The sequence below is a fragment of the Taudactylus pleione genome, unplaced genomic scaffold (genome assembly GCF_031769625.1).
Source record: "Taudactylus pleione unplaced genomic scaffold, aTauple2 ptg000032l, whole genome shotgun sequence".
In the NCBI taxonomy this organism is placed as follows: domain Eukaryota; kingdom Metazoa; phylum Chordata; class Amphibia; order Anura; family Myobatrachidae; genus Taudactylus; species Taudactylus pleione.
Genome location: NW_028284434.1, coordinates 14,793,411 through 14,811,896, shown reverse-complemented (window position 1 = coordinate 14,811,896; position 18,486 = coordinate 14,793,411).

The following is an 18,486-nucleotide window of genomic DNA, read 5'->3' as shown; positions in this document are numbered from 1 at the left end:
GTCCTCCATCCAAAGAATTATGGCTGACTGCTAGTCAGCCCAGGCTGGGGATCCATGGGGAGCTGTGGCCCCCCAATAAAGGGATTCCCCACTCCAGGGCAACCCAGGCCTAGACTGATAGCCCAGGGCAATCCCCGGCACCCTAGGTCAGAGGGGTGCTGGGTTGATAGTGTTTGGTGTAAAACAAAGTGTTAAATATTGTCTTTAGTTGTAGAACCACAAGTACCAGCAAGCCTCCCCCGCATGCTGGTATTTGGAGAACCACAAATACCAGCATGCGGGGCATTACAGGCCTGCTGGCACTTGTAGTTCCACAACTAAAGAAATATGCAAAAAAAACAAACACACACCATGAATGTCAAATTTTAATAAAACATACATGCACACTCACACTAACACTCACACATACTCACCTAGTTTAAGAAGTAATCCATAGGGGTACCTGAAATAAAAATCCATACTCACCTCTCCTATGCGTAGATCACATCCGATTCATTCCCTGTAGGCATCCAAAGGGTAAAACTAGCAAACCGAAAAAATACCAATCCATGCCGGACTGAACAAAGGTATGTGTGTACACATACCTTTGATCCGCGTAAATGACCGGGGCACACATATGCCCTGTCTTTGAAGGGGCCACCAGCCAATAAACGGGCATCTCCATCGGAGCAGCTCCCTGATTGGCTGAATGCGGTCCGCCTGCATTCCCCATAGACATCAATGGTGAGAATTCACCATTGAAGTCTATGATGGGAGCTGCTACATCATAGCCGCAAGGTTGAGTTTAATCTTGTGGTTACATCATTGGTACAATGTCGTGACATTGTATCAATGATGTAACCACAAGATTAAACTAATTATGGCCATTATTATGCTAAGAACCTCTTGGATGCAATTTAGCAGTATTTTTATTAGGTTTAGCATAGTTAGTGTGTGCACTTGCATCTGTCCCTTTTTTTGCTTGCAGCACTACAAGTCTCAGCAAGTAGCACCTCACATTGAGCTTAGGCTGTGCAATCTAGGGCCCCACCCCCTATTTATTCTGTACTGTGTGTATGTATGTACACTGGAAGGACAAGACTAATCCCACCGTGATTAGCATCCCTCTCAACTGTTCCTGGGTGTTTTTAATTAGCAAGGACTCCTTGCACTCAAAGACTGCACATCTTATGAGGCACACTGTGGGTAAGACCTATTATACATATGCTGTGTGTCAGTTTTGGTACTGGAATTGGGGTGCAGGGCTCTCTGGGCTGGTGTGGCTGGACTGCTTCATGGCATCATAATTACACTTTTTCACTTCTTTAGTTTGTTTTTTGCATATGTAGCACTTTATACACTTTTTATTATAACCTCCTACTTATGTAGGACTTAACACATAGGCTTTCTTCTTATTATTCTTTAACCCTCACTTTAAATCTCTCACTAGTATGATGCCAAGGGGCGGTTCTGCTGAGTTGGCCTGGGGGGTCCCGTGCCATGTATTTGTTCCTTGGGCCTTTCACTGCCAGTCCTTGTTGTGAAAATACAGGAGACAAAAAGCATAAGAATACCATGTATTTACCACAACCAGCACCGGGTTTTTCAGAGCCAGTCCTGGTTGTCAAAATACAGGGGACAAAATACATAAGGGTCAACTGCATTTAGCACAGCCAACACTGGGCTCTGCCTAGCCAGTCATGGTTTTGGAAATATAGGGGACAAAAATAGTAGGGGGTCACCTGTATTATCCATAACCAGCACTGAACCCTTTCTAATGGGGGAGTAATGTAACAGCCAGGGGAACCCTTTCACCAGGTCCTCCAGCCAAAGAATTATGGCTGACCACTTGTCAGCCCAGGCTGGGGATCACTGGGGAGCTGTGGCGCCCCAATAAAGGGATTCCCCTCTCCAGGGCAACCTAGGCCTAGGCTGATAACTCAGGGCTATCTCTGACAGCCCTGAGCGATGGGTGCCAGGTTGATTGTGTATAGTGTAGTGCAAATATAGAGTTCAAATATTGTCTTTTGTGGGTTTACTACAGGTCCCAGCAATCCTCCCCCACATGCTAGTAAATGGAGAACCACAAGAACCAGCAAGCGGGGCAAGGAAGGCCCGCTGGAACCTACAGTATACCTGTAAAATAAATATATAAGAAAAAAATACACCAAATGTTTTAATAATTTATTATACAGCACCTTCACCAGGGGCTGCCACCACCCCAGGGCTTCCATTGTCTTCACCTGGTGGGCACCAACCTGTCAGGGCTTCCTGCATCTTCTATCTTTGGCAGGCCTACACTGCTGCCTCCCTGCAGGTGGTCTGCCATGCCTCTGCCTCACGCTGGCTTATTTAAGCCAGCTGAGTGGACGGGGTGATAATTGCTTGAGCCTAGATTGGCTCACAGTGGCCATCTTTGAATTTCGAAAGAGGCGCAATTTTTAAAATGGAAACGAAAGTGACGTTAAGTTACCTTTGCGGTTCTCACCATTGATGTCAATGGTGGGAACCGCTCATTGGCTAAGAGGTGGAAGGCTCGCCTCTCTGTCAATAAGTGCTTAGCACCAGGATTTGGATAGTTAAATCTCACTGCTCAGCCATCATTTGGGTAGTACTGTCCTTGGAGGATGGCACTAAGTTTTCGAGTCCGTTTTTTATTTAGTTTTTTTGTTTTGCCAAAACCCTATAGATGCCTAAATGGAAGGAACAGGACGTGATCCACGCATAGGAAGAGGGGAGTATGGAATTTTTTTCACAGGTACTCATGGATACCACATGGAAAAGAGGATGTGATGGGCTTCAGGGATTCACAGGTGAGATAGTGAGTGTGTATGTGTGTGTGCATGTAAGTTTTAATAATTTTTTTTCTGTCACTGTGTGTGTGTTCTGTGGTTTTTTTATATTGCTTTTGCTTTGGAACTACAGGTACCAGTGGGCCTGTAATGCCCCACATTCTGGTACTTGTGGCTCTCCAAGTACCAACATGCGGGGGAGGCTTGCTAGGACCTGTAGTTCCACAACAAAAGACAACATTTTTACTACTATCAATTGCACCACATTACATAATCAACTAAGTACCCACCACTCCAGGAGTGCCAGGGATAGCCCTGGGCTATCAGCCTAGACCTGGGGTGCCCAGGAGTGCAGGACCCCTTTATTGGGGGGGCCCCAGCTCCCCAGGGATCATGGCCTGGGCTGACTAGTGGTCAGGGGTAATGCTTTGGCTGGGGGACCTGGTGAAAGGGTTCCCCTGGCTTTCTAGATCAGAGCCCGGTGCTGGTTGCGCTAAATATAGGTGATCCTATGTTGTTTTTCCCCTGTATTTTGGCAAACAGGGCTGGCTCTAAATAGCCTGGTGTTGGTTGTGCTTAATAGAGGGGGCCCCTGTATTTATCACAACCAGAACTGGGTCTCCAAAATCCCAGTGCTGGTTGTCCTTTTGTGGGGGGCATACTGTTGTTTTGTGCTTAATAGAGGGGACCCCTACATTTTTTGTCCCCTGTATTTACCACAACCAGAACTGAGTCTCCAAAAGCCTGGTGCTGGTTGTCCTTCTGGGGAGGCACATCGTTTTTTTTCTATTGTTACACAGGTTTCCATTTTCTAAAACACAGCAGCACATACAGATCTTACTGCTCCCGTCCATGCATCTGTGTTTATTTTATTTTACACACAGATGCAGGCATAATAGATCTCCCAGATCCGAGCCTATATCTTTCTGCTATCACACATGATCTAATGAATATGCAAATCATTAGATTGTGCACTTTAGATCTTGTGTGAATTTCAAAAATGGTGCGGAGGTGCCATATTTTAAATGTGCACCACTGCCGAACTATGCAGAATGGCTTGCAGGGACTGTATCCTCTGGGATCCAGGCCTGCCACCAACACAGCACAGCTGCTGGATCCTGCTGCCTGGGACCCACTGCTAATGCCCGCACCAGCATTGTTAATGCCCGCACCGCTGCCGGGTCCTTACCACTGCTAACTCCCACTACCTATGCTGCATCCCAGCCACCAATAACACCCGCTACCTCCCCCAGGTCCCATGTCTACTTATGCCCACAAAGGACAGCCATGCCAGGTGAAGCCACAGTACACCTCCTGCTGGAGGCACCTACTGAGTCTGCACAACAAGTTGAAGTTCCCTATCTGTATAATGGGGCATTTGTGCTGTAAAAGTTTAAAAACAGTAGTCTCAATTACCTGAACCCCAAAATGCCCTACACTGGAACAACAGCTAACTAATAAAACAAACCGTATGTCTAACTTCGCCCTCTACCCAGAGTTATGCCTTGCCAAAAATCTCCCATAGACTATAGCAGAAAAGTGGCTCTAACTGAAATTGGCAGAAAAAAACTGATAGTTGGAACTTTAGATTACCCTCAAATCCTAATGTTTTATTTTTTTGCCCTAAAATTTGGCATGCAGCACAGAGCGACAGTTCAACCCACCCACGCCAATTTCATCTGGGAACATCCAATAGCTTTTGAGGTGTAGCCCCTTAAACACCATCCCCCTTCTCTAGAATTCTCTATGGGAGAATTACATTTTATTCGATTTAGCTTTAATATAAGGGCACAACCGTGCCTTTATAATACATATATGAGAAAATGGGGGTTGGAGAGAACATGCTCCTGATAGTGTAGTAAATCAAAACTAAAGTGCATGTGCTCGAAAATGAATATGCGTACTGAATGAAAGTCTTCAAAGCTTATCTGAGACTCTGCATGGAGATTCCAAATAGTTGGATGCACCTGGGATTCCAAAACATGTATAGGAGGGGCTCGGTCAGAGCCAAAAAAAATGAATAATATAGTGTAGTACTTCCTTAGTATGTTATATGTCAATAATCATAAATATGTATACCAGAAAGCACTTGAACAACAGCATGTAGTCATAAGATCCTGATCACTCCTCCAATATCCCTTGGCAACTCAACAATTTTCACATAGGTAGATAATGAGCTTCAAACGCAGTAGAAATAACTCATCATCACTGGTGATTTTCAAAAGAGGTTTTTTACAACATGACAGGGGGGGTATGGAATACAGGAACATAAAAAGTTTTAAACAAATGAAATAATAAAAAAGTGCTTATCTACAAGTAGCCAGTATCTTTGGGAGAGGCTGGAACATGGTTCCAATGCATTTCATCCTGTTGGACTTCCTCAGGGGTAATGGTGGGTCTCTGGGGGTGCACCTTACATATTGTACTGATAGGAGTGGTGAGTTGAGATCAATTTGGCACTAATCACCATTCTGTGCATCCGCAGTGAGCCATGGCCATTTCCTGTGATATCATTTGTGACATCTGCAGTATACCATGATGCCTCTCAGTTGATTCCATGCAAGCACAGTCCACTGTGGCCATCTTGTGACATCTGCCACATTTGTGCGTGTGCACTGTAATCATACCAGTGGCCACCAATATTAAAGTTCTACAACTATTAAATGGAGTGAGAGGCGGGCAAGACAAGTAAATACTTTGGCCAGAAGTAATGCATCCCTATAGACATTAGAGGGATATGGCAGCCATTTTATTGGTTGTCTAACAACATTCAATAGCCAGTGGCCATTTTATTGGTGGTATAAGACCCCTAATGGGACAGGCCAGTGGCCATTTATCTAACTTACTCCTTATCTATATACTGGGGGCATCCTTTTTTGGATGAACATATTGGAGATAGCAACTTAATACATCATACAATGTATAAAAAAGGGAGGGGATACAGTATAAAACAATCAAAGTATTGTACCTAACATAAAATAAAATATAATATATTATAGTAATGGGATATTTGATAATAAAAATACATAGTTAAATTACATATCATAAGAGGGGGAGGGAATACATCCTCATTAAAAGTACACAAAACCTAAAAGACAGCAAGTATATAAAACCATAATATATATATATATATATATATATATATATATATATGTGTGTGTGTGTGTGTGCAACTGATATTATAATATATATAAGAAAGTAATGCATCACAAAAATAGACATGTTAAAAGAACACGAAACAAGCTTAAAAACATCAAAGCAGTTAATTATGAAAGCAGTAAATTATTTAAAAAAATGGGCCAATTTCATAACTGTCATTTAGACCATGGAGTAATAAAGTATTCAGCTCAAATATCCACAACATTTCGTGCTAGGATAGTCTGGTGGCAAGATCACCTTCTCTTGGTCCCAGTTTCACATGTTCAATACAGTACCTCTAAATAATAGATTATTGTGGATAGTATTGTGATGTGTTTTAAAATGTCTGGATATAGAGTGGCTCTCAATTTTATTCTTTATGTTTCTAACATGCTCCTGAATTATAAACTTAATGTTTATCTTGGTTGTTCCTACATATTTCAGGCTGCATGGGCATTCTAATACATAAATAAAGGAGCAGATATTACAATTAATAAAATGTTGAACATTTTGTAGCCATCAAAATTGGAGAACACTGTTAGGATGTAGGTATTTGCACATGTTGCAATGTCCACATTTATATGCCCCCAGCCATTTGTTAACATCTTGCCTAATAGGTCCTAAAATGTATTTGATATTTCTGGCTTTTTTGAAGATAATGGTAGGTTAACTTGTTAGAATGTCCAACAAGATAGAGTCCATTTTTAGGATTCCTCAATGTTTATTTAGAACCTTTCAGATTTTTCTGTCTTCATTACTGAATTGTGTTAAGGAGGGTACCAAATCTTCCTTTTTGGGCCTGGTTTTGTACGTCAGAAGTTATTCCCTTTTCAGAGTTTCTGTTTTAGAGATCGCCTCTGAGATCAGTGTTTCAGGGTAACCTCATTCCTTAAACCTTCCCATATAAATATCTAGCTGTTTAGAGCAAACCTCTCTATTGCTACAATTCCCTTTGATGCAGTGGAACTGGGAATACGGGATGTTGTCCTTCCAACCTCTAATGTGTCCAGTTTTATAGTGCAAGTAACTATTTGTGTCTACTGATTTTATGTACATTTTAGTGGATATACCTTTATTAGTTCCTTTCAAAACAATATCCATGAACTCAATTTCAGTTTTCCATAAGTTGGAAGTAAATTTTAAGTTGTAGTCATTTACACTGATTGAGCCCATAAATTTTATAAAATCCTGCTTATTCCCTTTCCAAATGATAATAATATCATCGATATATACCTCTTATAGAGGTGTATCATATGTTTGAAAGGGTTTTTATTGTAAATGTGTTCTGTTTCCCAGTTAACCATAAAAAGGTTTGCATGACCAGTTCCGCAAGTTTGTAAAAAGAACTTGTCTAAGAATTTAAAATAGTTATGTGTTAAAATGAATGAAAGCAGGTCACAAATAAACTGTGTATGATCAACATCAATGGATGGATCTTTGTATAAGAATTCCTTGCAAACTTGTTTGTGGTGTGGGCCACCCAGGACCCAGGGGCCCATGTGCACCCTGCACCCATTATAGATATGCCACTGAATCACTTTTATTTAGAAGCAATCACTCTAGTTGAGCCAGTTTTTTTACATTAGCATGTAAATATTACACATAATAAAAATAAAAACTATAAAAAAGTAAATTAAAATTTTTTATATTATTATTATTAATGATAATAACAACATAAAAATCATTTACTATAAATTTTATATGATGTTCCAAAATGTAAAAATATTAAAACTTATGTTAAAAAGGATATATCTCTGTAGAAAAAAAAAAAAGTATGATTATCCAAAAGGCAAAAAATATATAGTAATCTTCTGTGTAAGAATGAATGTACTTAATGTAAACTATCTATATAAACTAATAGTCAAGAAAAAAAATTATTTCAAACAAGATATTTAATAGAAAGCATTTTTATTTTTCCATCTTCCAGCCGTAATTTTAACATTGTGATTGGTCAAAATCACCATGTGCCATAAATGACAAAAATATCTGTACATTGTTAGAAATTGCAATAGTCCCCAAAACAGTTACCAAGCAAGCATTTTTCCAATAACATGTGTTGAATCGTGCAACTGAACCTTTAGTACATTCCTGCCTATAAACCTCTAAGATTCACCTGCCTAGAACCTCTAAGACAAAACCTGCCTATACCTCCTAAAACCATAAGGTGTCGCTAATTAGCGCTGTGTTTTAAATATACCATTAATAAGACTTTAAGACAGTGGAATAGCGGTCCAACGCGCTAAAGATTATTATTCAGGAAAAAGTACAGATGTTACCACGCTATGATCTAACAATTAGCGCAAACTAAATTGTACAAACATTAGATCATAAGGTACAGTCAATACATACACGTGCGCTCTGGGACCAGATACCGGCATCAGTAATGAAACCTTCGTCGAAACAGCATAACAGGACCACCGCAGACTGGCATCTCGTTTCAGAGCACTCACATATATACCCGTACTGGGATAAGCAATACAATAGAATATGTTGGCAGGTTCTCATTGGTTCCTCTTCTTGCTTCTTCCATTACGGTACAATTCATAGGTCAGTGCAAAGACTCAACCAGCCTCTAACAGCCTGATTGTGTCCACTTTCCCGCTGCATAATAAATCTAGTCTAAACTATGGCATACAACATTTCAAGGAGTTATTCTCTCTATCATTCATATTTCATAGCCGCATGTTCTGATCTCCTCACCGATGACACCGGAACGCTGTGGGAAAAGAGTAGATCAGTACGGCACCAATCACGGCCCATTTGCCATTTACTAAACCATAGTTACAGAAAACATTCATTTCTACATATGCTGACATTGCGATTAAACCAAATAATAATCATTCCTTTCGTGCTGCGGGACCATTGCTTTTAAATGTGTATGCAGGGAGAAATGACATTAAATTGTGTTGTGCGTTTGAGGGTCTGTGGGGCACTTAGCGACCAGCACTAAGTTGGAAAGGCTTCTGTGTATGTGTGTGAGCATGCCAGTATGGGTTTGGGAAAGATCACTAAAAAGCTGGCTGTGCGTCTAAATAGCTATTTTGCGTTGTCCTATGTTTAACATGAAGTGCAGGGAAAACACCACTAATTTGCTACTTTTTGCTACATCGCGTATGTGTTAATGTGAATGTAGGGGAAAACACCACTACTTTGCTACTGCTCAAATATAAGTCTGTGATGATTTTAATGTGTTGGAAAGTTATTTTATGTCTGCTAAATACCATCTGTAGGTGTTTGGGGAAGATTGTGAAAAAGCTGTTCGTGCTACTTTTTAGCAACTTTGCGTTGTGAGTAGCAAAATTGCTACTTTTAGCAATTTTGCACTGTGGATTGTGTACTATGGATTTTTGACAAAATGGCGCTTGTGTAAGCTTTCTTTTCTAAAATGGAGTCTTACTGCCATTCACAAGATGGTGTCTTGAGGCCAGTCGCAAAATGGTGTCGTCGCGATTACATTTTAAACTGAACTTGTCTCAGCCAATTATTCAGCTTCTACAGTCCTCCCTTTGATAGCAAACAACATGCTATCACAATCTGCTATTAGGATTTAATTTAGGCTTACATTTATATATTATTTTGTGTTATTATGGGATGGCACAAGGTGGTTCTTAATCCATCAATAATGTGTCTCTGGGTGGGGACATAAAACTACTATTATATGCACACCGCGGATCTTGGGAGATCATGTGACAGGTGTGGGAATGCACCAGTCTTATAACAGCAGTCTTGAAGGGGAATTTGAGACTTTACATTTTCTGGGTGTTCTATAAATAACATTTCAATAATATCCTCTATGCATGTCTAAATATTATACATTTAAATGATGGTACTTCCTAGCTCAGGGTTGTAATGCAGTTCTGTATCTACCTCGGTATACATATTATCATTTCTAACCACCATCATAGTTTCATTCCTTCGTTTCACTCTGTTTTTACATTTTCCACACTTCAACACAATAGGAACACACCGGACGCATATGCCAATTACTATGATGACAATAAGTATAAGGATCAAGAATTTGCCTATGCTGGCAATCACTTCCTGGACCCATTCCCCTAGACCCGAGAACCATTTAACTGGGTTCAGCCATGACACCCATCCTTCTATCTTTTCCCCTACTTCAGCCACTGAAGCGTTATGGTTCTTGCGAAATTCCCACTTTAGCTGCAGAATTTCATCCATCTTCCGGTCTATCACCTCCTTAGGGTCGCTGGTATCATTGGTGACATAGGTGCAACATTTTACTCCAAATTGAGTGGCCAATGTTATGCAATACCCTCCAGTAACAGCTGTTAAATAATTCAACACTAGCCTGTGTTGCACCAGTTCTTTCTTGTACGCTTGCAATTCTCTCCCTGTGTACCTGAATGTGTCATCGTACATCTCGGTGATATTATCTATTAATTTAGCAAGTTCTTGGATATATCTAAAATTTAATGTACCCCTCGCAATTCTGGTGGGATCCAGGGTGACTAAAACTTGGAAGCCAGTTGTCTCACTGATTAACTGAGCGGCTTTATGCGTATCACCAGGTATCTTATTTCTCTTGCCTCTGTGTTCTTATTGAGTGTGAAGATATGGTGACGGTGTGTTTTTATGTATACTCAGCATTTCAACATGTGTGAGGGTCATAACTTCTGGGACTACTCTTCCCAGGTAACACAAACCTTCGGAACTCGGGGAGAGCCATTTATACGCTTTTCTTCCACATATAAAATATACATTATCAGGGAGAACATAAGGAATGGCATGCATCATTATCATTAAACACATTTCTCTTGCAAACAATCCTATCTCAGGCTCTTCCATCTGGTATATGCAAGTTTCTGGCTGTATTATTTTAGCACAATAACCACCTGGTACTTTACCAATCATTTCTTTGGTGGAACTCAATGTATACCGGTACCTAAAATGTTTCCCACTGGATTTAATTGAGCATAGCAGATCATAGTTTATGGACTCATTATCAGCTCTTTGTGAGAAGGTCATCGTCTGATTATTCCCCGTCACTTCCCAACCTCCGGGTTTATTGGGGTTTGTTATGTTCAAACACAAAAGTGATCTATCTACTTGGAATTGATAGAGTTTGAAATGAGGTGGTTTGGATGAGAGGAATTTTCCATCCAATGTTTTCCCTTTTTGCAATTCTAAAATTTCCGTGATATTCAGCGGAAATGGCACCAACCCTACATTATGCTGTCCCTGTGGCACATGTGAACACACCCAGCAATCGGTTTGATTTAACACTTTGCCTACCATGCTGTGATAATCCTCTAAAGGATACCTTCCCCAGTACAGATTATATTTTGGTTGGCACCGTTGGATACAGTTCTCATCAACTAGGGACCCACAAAGCTCACAAATACAGGAATCCTCAGACGATAACCCTCCACACCTTCCCCGAGTATCCGGAATGATAGCTCTTTTAACAATAACAGTACTAAGATTGGAAAGACACTCCCATGATTGGCATTGCACTCCTCCTGTCTCCACTCCATCAGCACTGCCATCAGCTCCCGTTTCCTCAATCGGTCCCCCATCACAGACACTGGATATCCCTGGACTGACCAGAATGGTGAACACTCTAAAAGAGAATATGAAAATGAACACAGCAGGCCTGTCCATTTTAACAACAAGTCCTGCAAAATTTCTCTCGGTTCAGGTATCTCACTACGACCTTTTCAATCCTCCCGGAACAAGCTCACGAGTGACAGGTTCACACTATCAGCCGTGTCTCCAACTTGTTTCTCCACTGGTTGATTGACCTTTTTGCAGTGAGTCGAATGGACCCAGGTATCTCTCTCGGCCACCTTCAAAGATGTAGTACTCGTCAGCAGCACCTGGTATGGACCTTCCCACCGGTCAGTCAAACAACCTGAATGCAAGAAATTTCTGATCATTACATATTCTCCTGGTTCAACATCATGACAGTTAGTTTCAGGCATATCATTAGACAACAATTTCAGTTTCTGCTGCTGTTGCTTTAACTGCCTACTCATTGATATAAGATACTTTACAGTTACCTCATTGTTACCCTTTAGATCTTCCTGTGGACTTATAATCAAATGAGGTTGTCTACCGAACAATATTTCAAATGGGGACAGATTCAGAGGAGGTCTAGGAGTGGTCCTTATGCTATGTAGGACCAAGGGTAATGCTTCTGGCCATCCTAGTCCAGTCTCTGCCATGATTTTACTTAGCTTATTTTTAATAGTCCCGTTCATCCTCTATACCTTGGCACTGGCTTGCGGTCGGTAGGGGGTGTGAAGTCGGCTATTAATACCCATCAGCTTACACATATTTTGGAAAACATCACCTGTGAAATGGGTACCCCTATCACTCTCGATGATTCTAGGGATACCATACCTGCATACAAATTCCTGAACTATTTTCTTGGCAGTAAATGCAGCAGTATTAGTGGCCGCTGGGTAGGCCTCAACCCAGTTAGAAAAAATGTCTGTGCACACTAGTACATACTTAAGGTTCCTGCATGGTGGTAATTGGATGAAATCAATTTGTATCACCTGGAAAGGTCCATCAGTCGGTGGAATGTGGGACGGTTCGGTAGGGATCGCTTTCCCTATGTTCTTTCTCAAGCAGGTCAGACAGGACATTGCTATCTTCTCTGCTTGTGAAGAAAAACCTGGTGTGCACCAGTATGCCCTCACCAACTTGCACATACCCTGTTTACCCAGGTGAGTCAGACCGTGTGCTTCCTCAGCCATGCTGGGGTAATATGCCTTGGGGGCTACAGGTTTACCATGTCCATCCCTCCAGAGCCCAGAGGACTCTTGCCCACACCCCTTGGACTTCCAAATGGATTTTTCCTGAATTGAACACAAATTTTGCATCTCAATAAATTTTAGCATGTCAATGGTTTGGAATGACATAATTGTTTCAGTTGGTGAAAACATTTTTAATCCTGCTGCCCATTTTGCAGCTTCATCAGCTCTGTTGTTGCCCAGTGACACCGGGTCATCTTCACATGTGTGGGCTTTACATTTAATTACTGCCACTGCCTTGGGCAGTTGGATTGCTTCTAAGAGATGTTTTATGTGTCGGGAGTGTGCAACTGGTGTGCCTGCTGCTGTCATAAAATTTCTCAGATGCCATAGAGCCCCAAAATCGTGCACTACCCTGAACGCTTACCTCAAATCAGTGTAAATGTTAGCAGATTTGCCTGCTGCCAGTTCACATGCTCTAGTCAGTGCTACTAACTCTGCCACCTGGGCCGAGTGAGGAGGACCGAGAGGTTTAGCTTCCATGATGTCTGTCATTTACAACAGCATAACCTGTACATTACTCACCTGTGTCTGTTTGTCTATGACAACTCCCATCCATATAAAAAGTTACATCCACATTCTCTAAAGGTGTGTCATGTATGTCAGGTCTAGCAGTAAAGGTCTGATTCAGATATGTCATACAATCGTGCGTATCATTATGTCTGCCGAACTCATCTCCCTCCAGCAACTCTTCTCCTTCCACCCTTTGTACATCATGTTGTACATATGGTAGGTATGTTGCTGGATTCAGCGTACTGCAACGTTTAACAGTAATATTTGCAGGAGCGATTAGGGCAAGTTCCCATTTGGTGAACATAGCTGAGGAGACATGTCTGGTTTGAGCTGAGTTCAACAGAGCAGATACAGCATGAGGAGTGTAGACAATCATATCATGGCCCAATACTACGTCCTCACTTTTACTCACCAATAGAGCGGTAGCTGCTACACTTCTCAAACAAGTGGGGAGTGATCTTGCTACCATGTCCAATTGGACACTGTAGTATGCTACGGGCCTACTGGCATCACCATGTTTTTCTGTAAGGACACCTGCAGCACAACCATCGGCTTCCGTACAATACAAATCAAAAGGTTTTTCATAATCAGGTATTCCCAATGCAGGAGCTCTTGTCAGACTATCCTTAAGATTAAGGAAAGCCTGTTCTGATTCCTCTGTGTGTATGACATGATCGGGCTTTGAGGAAGAGACTAATTCCTGTAAAGGTAAGGCCAAAATAGAAAAAACTGGGATCCACATTCAGCAATATCCACACATTCCTAAGAAGGTACGAATTTGCTGTTGATTCTGCGGCAGCGTCATGTTTTGTATGGCTTGTTTTCTATCTGTTGTAAGGTGTCATAACCCCTGGGTTAGGCAGTGTCCCAAGTATTTTACTCTGGATTGGCACGGCTGTAGTTTGTCCTTAGCCACCTTGTGTCCTGATTGTGAGAGATGAAGTAACAAAAGTTTAGTATCATTCAAACATGACATAAATGAGTCAGAACATAGCAATAAATTGTCCACATATTGAATTAGAACAGATCCATTGGCAGGTTGAAAAGATTGTAAATATTCGTGCAATGCCTGGGAGAAGACACTGGGGCTGTCTATGAAACCTTTGGGTAATCGTGTCCATGTGTATTGTAAACCTCTGTATGTAAATGCGAATAGATACTGACAGTCAGGATGGAGAGGCACAGAGAAGAAAGCAGAACAGAGGTCAATGAAAGTGAAATGGGTTGCATTTGGTGGGATCTGCATCAAAATGACAGCTGGATTTGGCACTACGGGGAATTGGCTCTCTACTACCTTATTAACACCTCTAAGGTCTTGTACCAGCCTATAGCCCCTCCCACCACTCTTCTTCACTGGAAAGATGGGACTGTTGGCTACACTAGCTGTACGGACTAAAATTCCTTGTTGTAACAATTGCTCAATTATTGGAAACACCCCTAATTCTACCTCCTGTTTTAGTGGGTACTGGGGAATTTTTGGAGCTTGCCTACCATTTTTTAAGTTTACCATTACAGGGCTTACATTTGCCATTAATCCAGTGTCCTGTCCATCCTTAGTCCAAAGGGAATCTGGAATTAGGGACAACATTTCGTCTACTTGTGATGGGGTTTCATTTAAAACTGTAGAGTGATACATTATCCTTTGAGGAGTGTCTAACATATCCCACAACTCGTATACCATTCTCTCTGGGATATCTAAATATACACCATCAGGGGTGCAATATATAACACATCCCATCTTACATAACAAGTCTCTGCCCAGTAGGTTAGTAGGAGCCGCAGCAGCCAGAAGGAAAGAATGTCTGGTATGCAAATGCCCAATAGTAACCTCTGTGGACTTTGTTAAAGGATAACGTTCCACTTTACCTGTTACACCCATTGTTGGTACTGTCTCATTGGTCACCTGTAAATTAATGGGAGATTTTATCACTGACCTGGTCGCCCCTGTGTCTACAAGAAAAGGATATTCAGTACCAGCTACATCAACCATCATGACCGGTTCTTCCCTAGTACTTCCCGTTAACCTGACTATCTGTAGACTACAGGTATGACCTGACCCTAGCGTTGGCTACCGTTCTCCAATAAAGCATTTACGGCTACAATTGGAGCTGGTGCCTGTTGAACATTTGCCGGCCTTTGTGCATATCCTTTATGGGGATATCTAAATTTTCCCTGATGTGGGATTCCTACTCATTTTACTGTGCAGTTTCTACTTTAGTGTCCTGTTTGTTTACAGTTAAAGCATGTTCGTGTTTCGGGTGAAGACATGTGGTGTTGTGAGGTTTGCGCAGAGGGTAAAGGTGGTGGATATGGGTAAGGATAGGGAGGGTAAGGGTATTGTGGGGGATAAGAAGTTGGTGGATAGTCTGGGACCTGTGGTTGCATCGGGTTAGTGGGATAGAGTTGCGTTTGTTGTTGAGTTGAGTGGGGTTAGTAAGAGTGGGTGTGTGTGCAAGTGCAAGCGTGTCTGTTGGCTGTGATGTTACTGTCATTCCCTCCAGAGCTTGTATACTGACAGCCATCAGTTTCTCACTCTGGGCTTCTCTCTTTTTGGAGATGTTCTTATCATGTTCAATGGCGGTTTCTATGAGGGTATCTTTTGTAAGTCCCCGCCAGCCAGGCTGTGAGGTCTGTATCCGAGTTTTCAAACTCTCTTTCAGACCGTCCACAAGTACTGTGACTATCATTCCCCGGTGGTGAGTGCTATCTTTAATATCCTCTATCCCAGTGTACTGGGTGATAGCCTGCAGAGCCCAATCGCAGTAATCTTCTGCAGTCTCACTCTCTTTCTGTTTAATTGTGAAAATTTTGTTCCAGTTAACTACTACTGGAAAATATATAGCCAATTGAGTTACTATGCGGGAAATGTTACCTTGGTTTACTTGATCTGTTAAGGGGACGTCACCATCCAATACACAATCCGTGATAAATTTTGTCACGTCGGTATTGCGTGGCAGACAGGCCCTTAACACCACACGCCAATCTTTATTAGTGGGCTCATGTGAACTACCCAAATTTCTCAAAAATCTTTGACATTTGGCTAATTCCTTTTTGGGATCGGGGAAATCATTTATGATGGAATTTAGTTCTGCTCTTGTCCAATGACAATGCATTACTACTTCCCTCGTGGGCACTATACCGTTTGCGTCTGCATTTCCATTTGGAACAGTTATTGTCCGAATGGGATGCAGACCGGTAGCGCTGCTACCTTTGACCTGGTTACCTGGCTGGGGGTTTAATCTGCTGCTGCTATGTATGGTATTAACAACTTCCTCTATGGGTGCAGAGTGTGTTAACACTTCCCTTGCTGTTACCGATAGAGATTGCGGCACCACCCGTGATTGTGGTGATGCAGCATCTATCATTTGCACAGCATGGGAAATGGCAGACATTATAATAGGCTCATCATCCACATCATAAACATTTTCTTTAAGGTTGCTTAAGAGAGGGTACAATTTGTTTGTTACATTTTTATGGGTTTTATTTTCATTGACTGCACCTACACCCCCATCCGCATAGGGTGGTGGTGGTGCGCGTGAACCATCTGTACTACCTTCTGCGACGCTACCTTGCAGTGCATGTGTGCTATCAAGCGATGCATCTGCGGCGCTATTTAGCATCACCGGTGCATTGCCCGAGACTGTGCCCACGACGCCTGCTTGCATCATTGGTACCTCCTTCAGCCACATTTCCCCCTCGTACTGCCACAGTTTTAAACATTCAAAATATTTAATCTTTTTCTCTCAGGATCGCATCAAACTGATGTGATCCCGGACATTATCTAACACATTTTTATCAAAACTACCAATTCTGGGAAACGGTCTAACACTCTTCCTCGTCATATTAAACCATAAATCACAATACCTTATTGCATAAGTACCGTACTTAGTATGCATGATACGACGGGCTGATCCGATCGGCGCCTCCATTAGCAGCACATCATTGCCTAACATTTCTACTGTTTGCATGGCTCCCATTCTGGGACAACTCCTATGCTTTCCAATAAAAATTTAAACAGGTGAAAGACAATCAAGATACTTTCACTTACCTGCAGACGATTTAAGTCGGCGGCGCCCACACACCTGGATAAGATTTAGTAAGGCAACTTCCACACCTGGATAAGATTTGAAAAGGCAACTTCCACACCCGGATAAGATTTAGTAAGGCAACTTCCAAGCCTATGAGAGTTTATATGTCGGCCACTCTCATGCACCGTTATACAACAAAAGACAACATGTACACCTGCTACTGTGTATAGAATGGTAAAGCTGCTTACCGAGCGACTAGGCTAACCCTTGCACCTAGCCCTTAAGGATCATACGATACCCTTAACTTTGTTCAACAAATATTCACTGTTACACACTTTTTTCCTGCGCAGAAAAATACACGTTTAACCCAGATATTGGTAATAGTAAAAAATTTAAACCTCAATGGCTTTGTTCAAACACGTGGCAGCACAACCGGAAGTACGTGTACACAATTGTGTGACTAGTTGCATACACAGTGATGTGACCAGACCCACGTGTTATTACCTTAACGCTATTATGCTACTCCCTCTAAACTTTTATCAATGAGAGAAAACAACTTTTCTCTCCTTGTCCATGGATTCTGATCAGCGCTTCCTCTACACAATAACCGGCAGTACGCTCTCAGCAACACTGTGGTAATGAAAGACTAATGCATCTCTCAAAAGGCGCCTTAACCCTTTTGCTGAGAGGGAACTGACCGAGTGTTACCGTGTATCAGATAACGTGATAAACCTACGAGCCCCCAACTGTTGAATCGTGCAACTGAACCTTTAGTACATTCCAGCCTTTAAACCTCTAAGATTCACCTGCCTAGAACCTCTAAGACAAAACCTGCCTATACCTCCTAAAACCATAAGGTGTCGCTAATTAGCGCTGTGTTTTAAATATACCATTAATAAGACTCTAAGACAGTGGAATAGCGGTCCAACGCGCTAAAGATTATTATTCAGGTAAAAGTACAGATGTTACCACGCTATGATCTAACAATGAGCGCAAACTAAACTGTACAAACATTAGATCATAAGGTACAGTCAATACATACGCGTGCGCTCTGGGACCAGTAGCCGGCATCAGTAATGAAACCTTCGTTGAAACAGCATAACAGGACCACCGCAGACTGGCATCTCGTTTCAGAGCACTCACATATATACCCATACTGGGATAAGCAATACAATAGAATATGTTGGCAGGTTCTCATTGGTTCCTCTTCTTGCTTCTTCCATTACGGTACAATTCATAGGTCAGTGCAAAGAC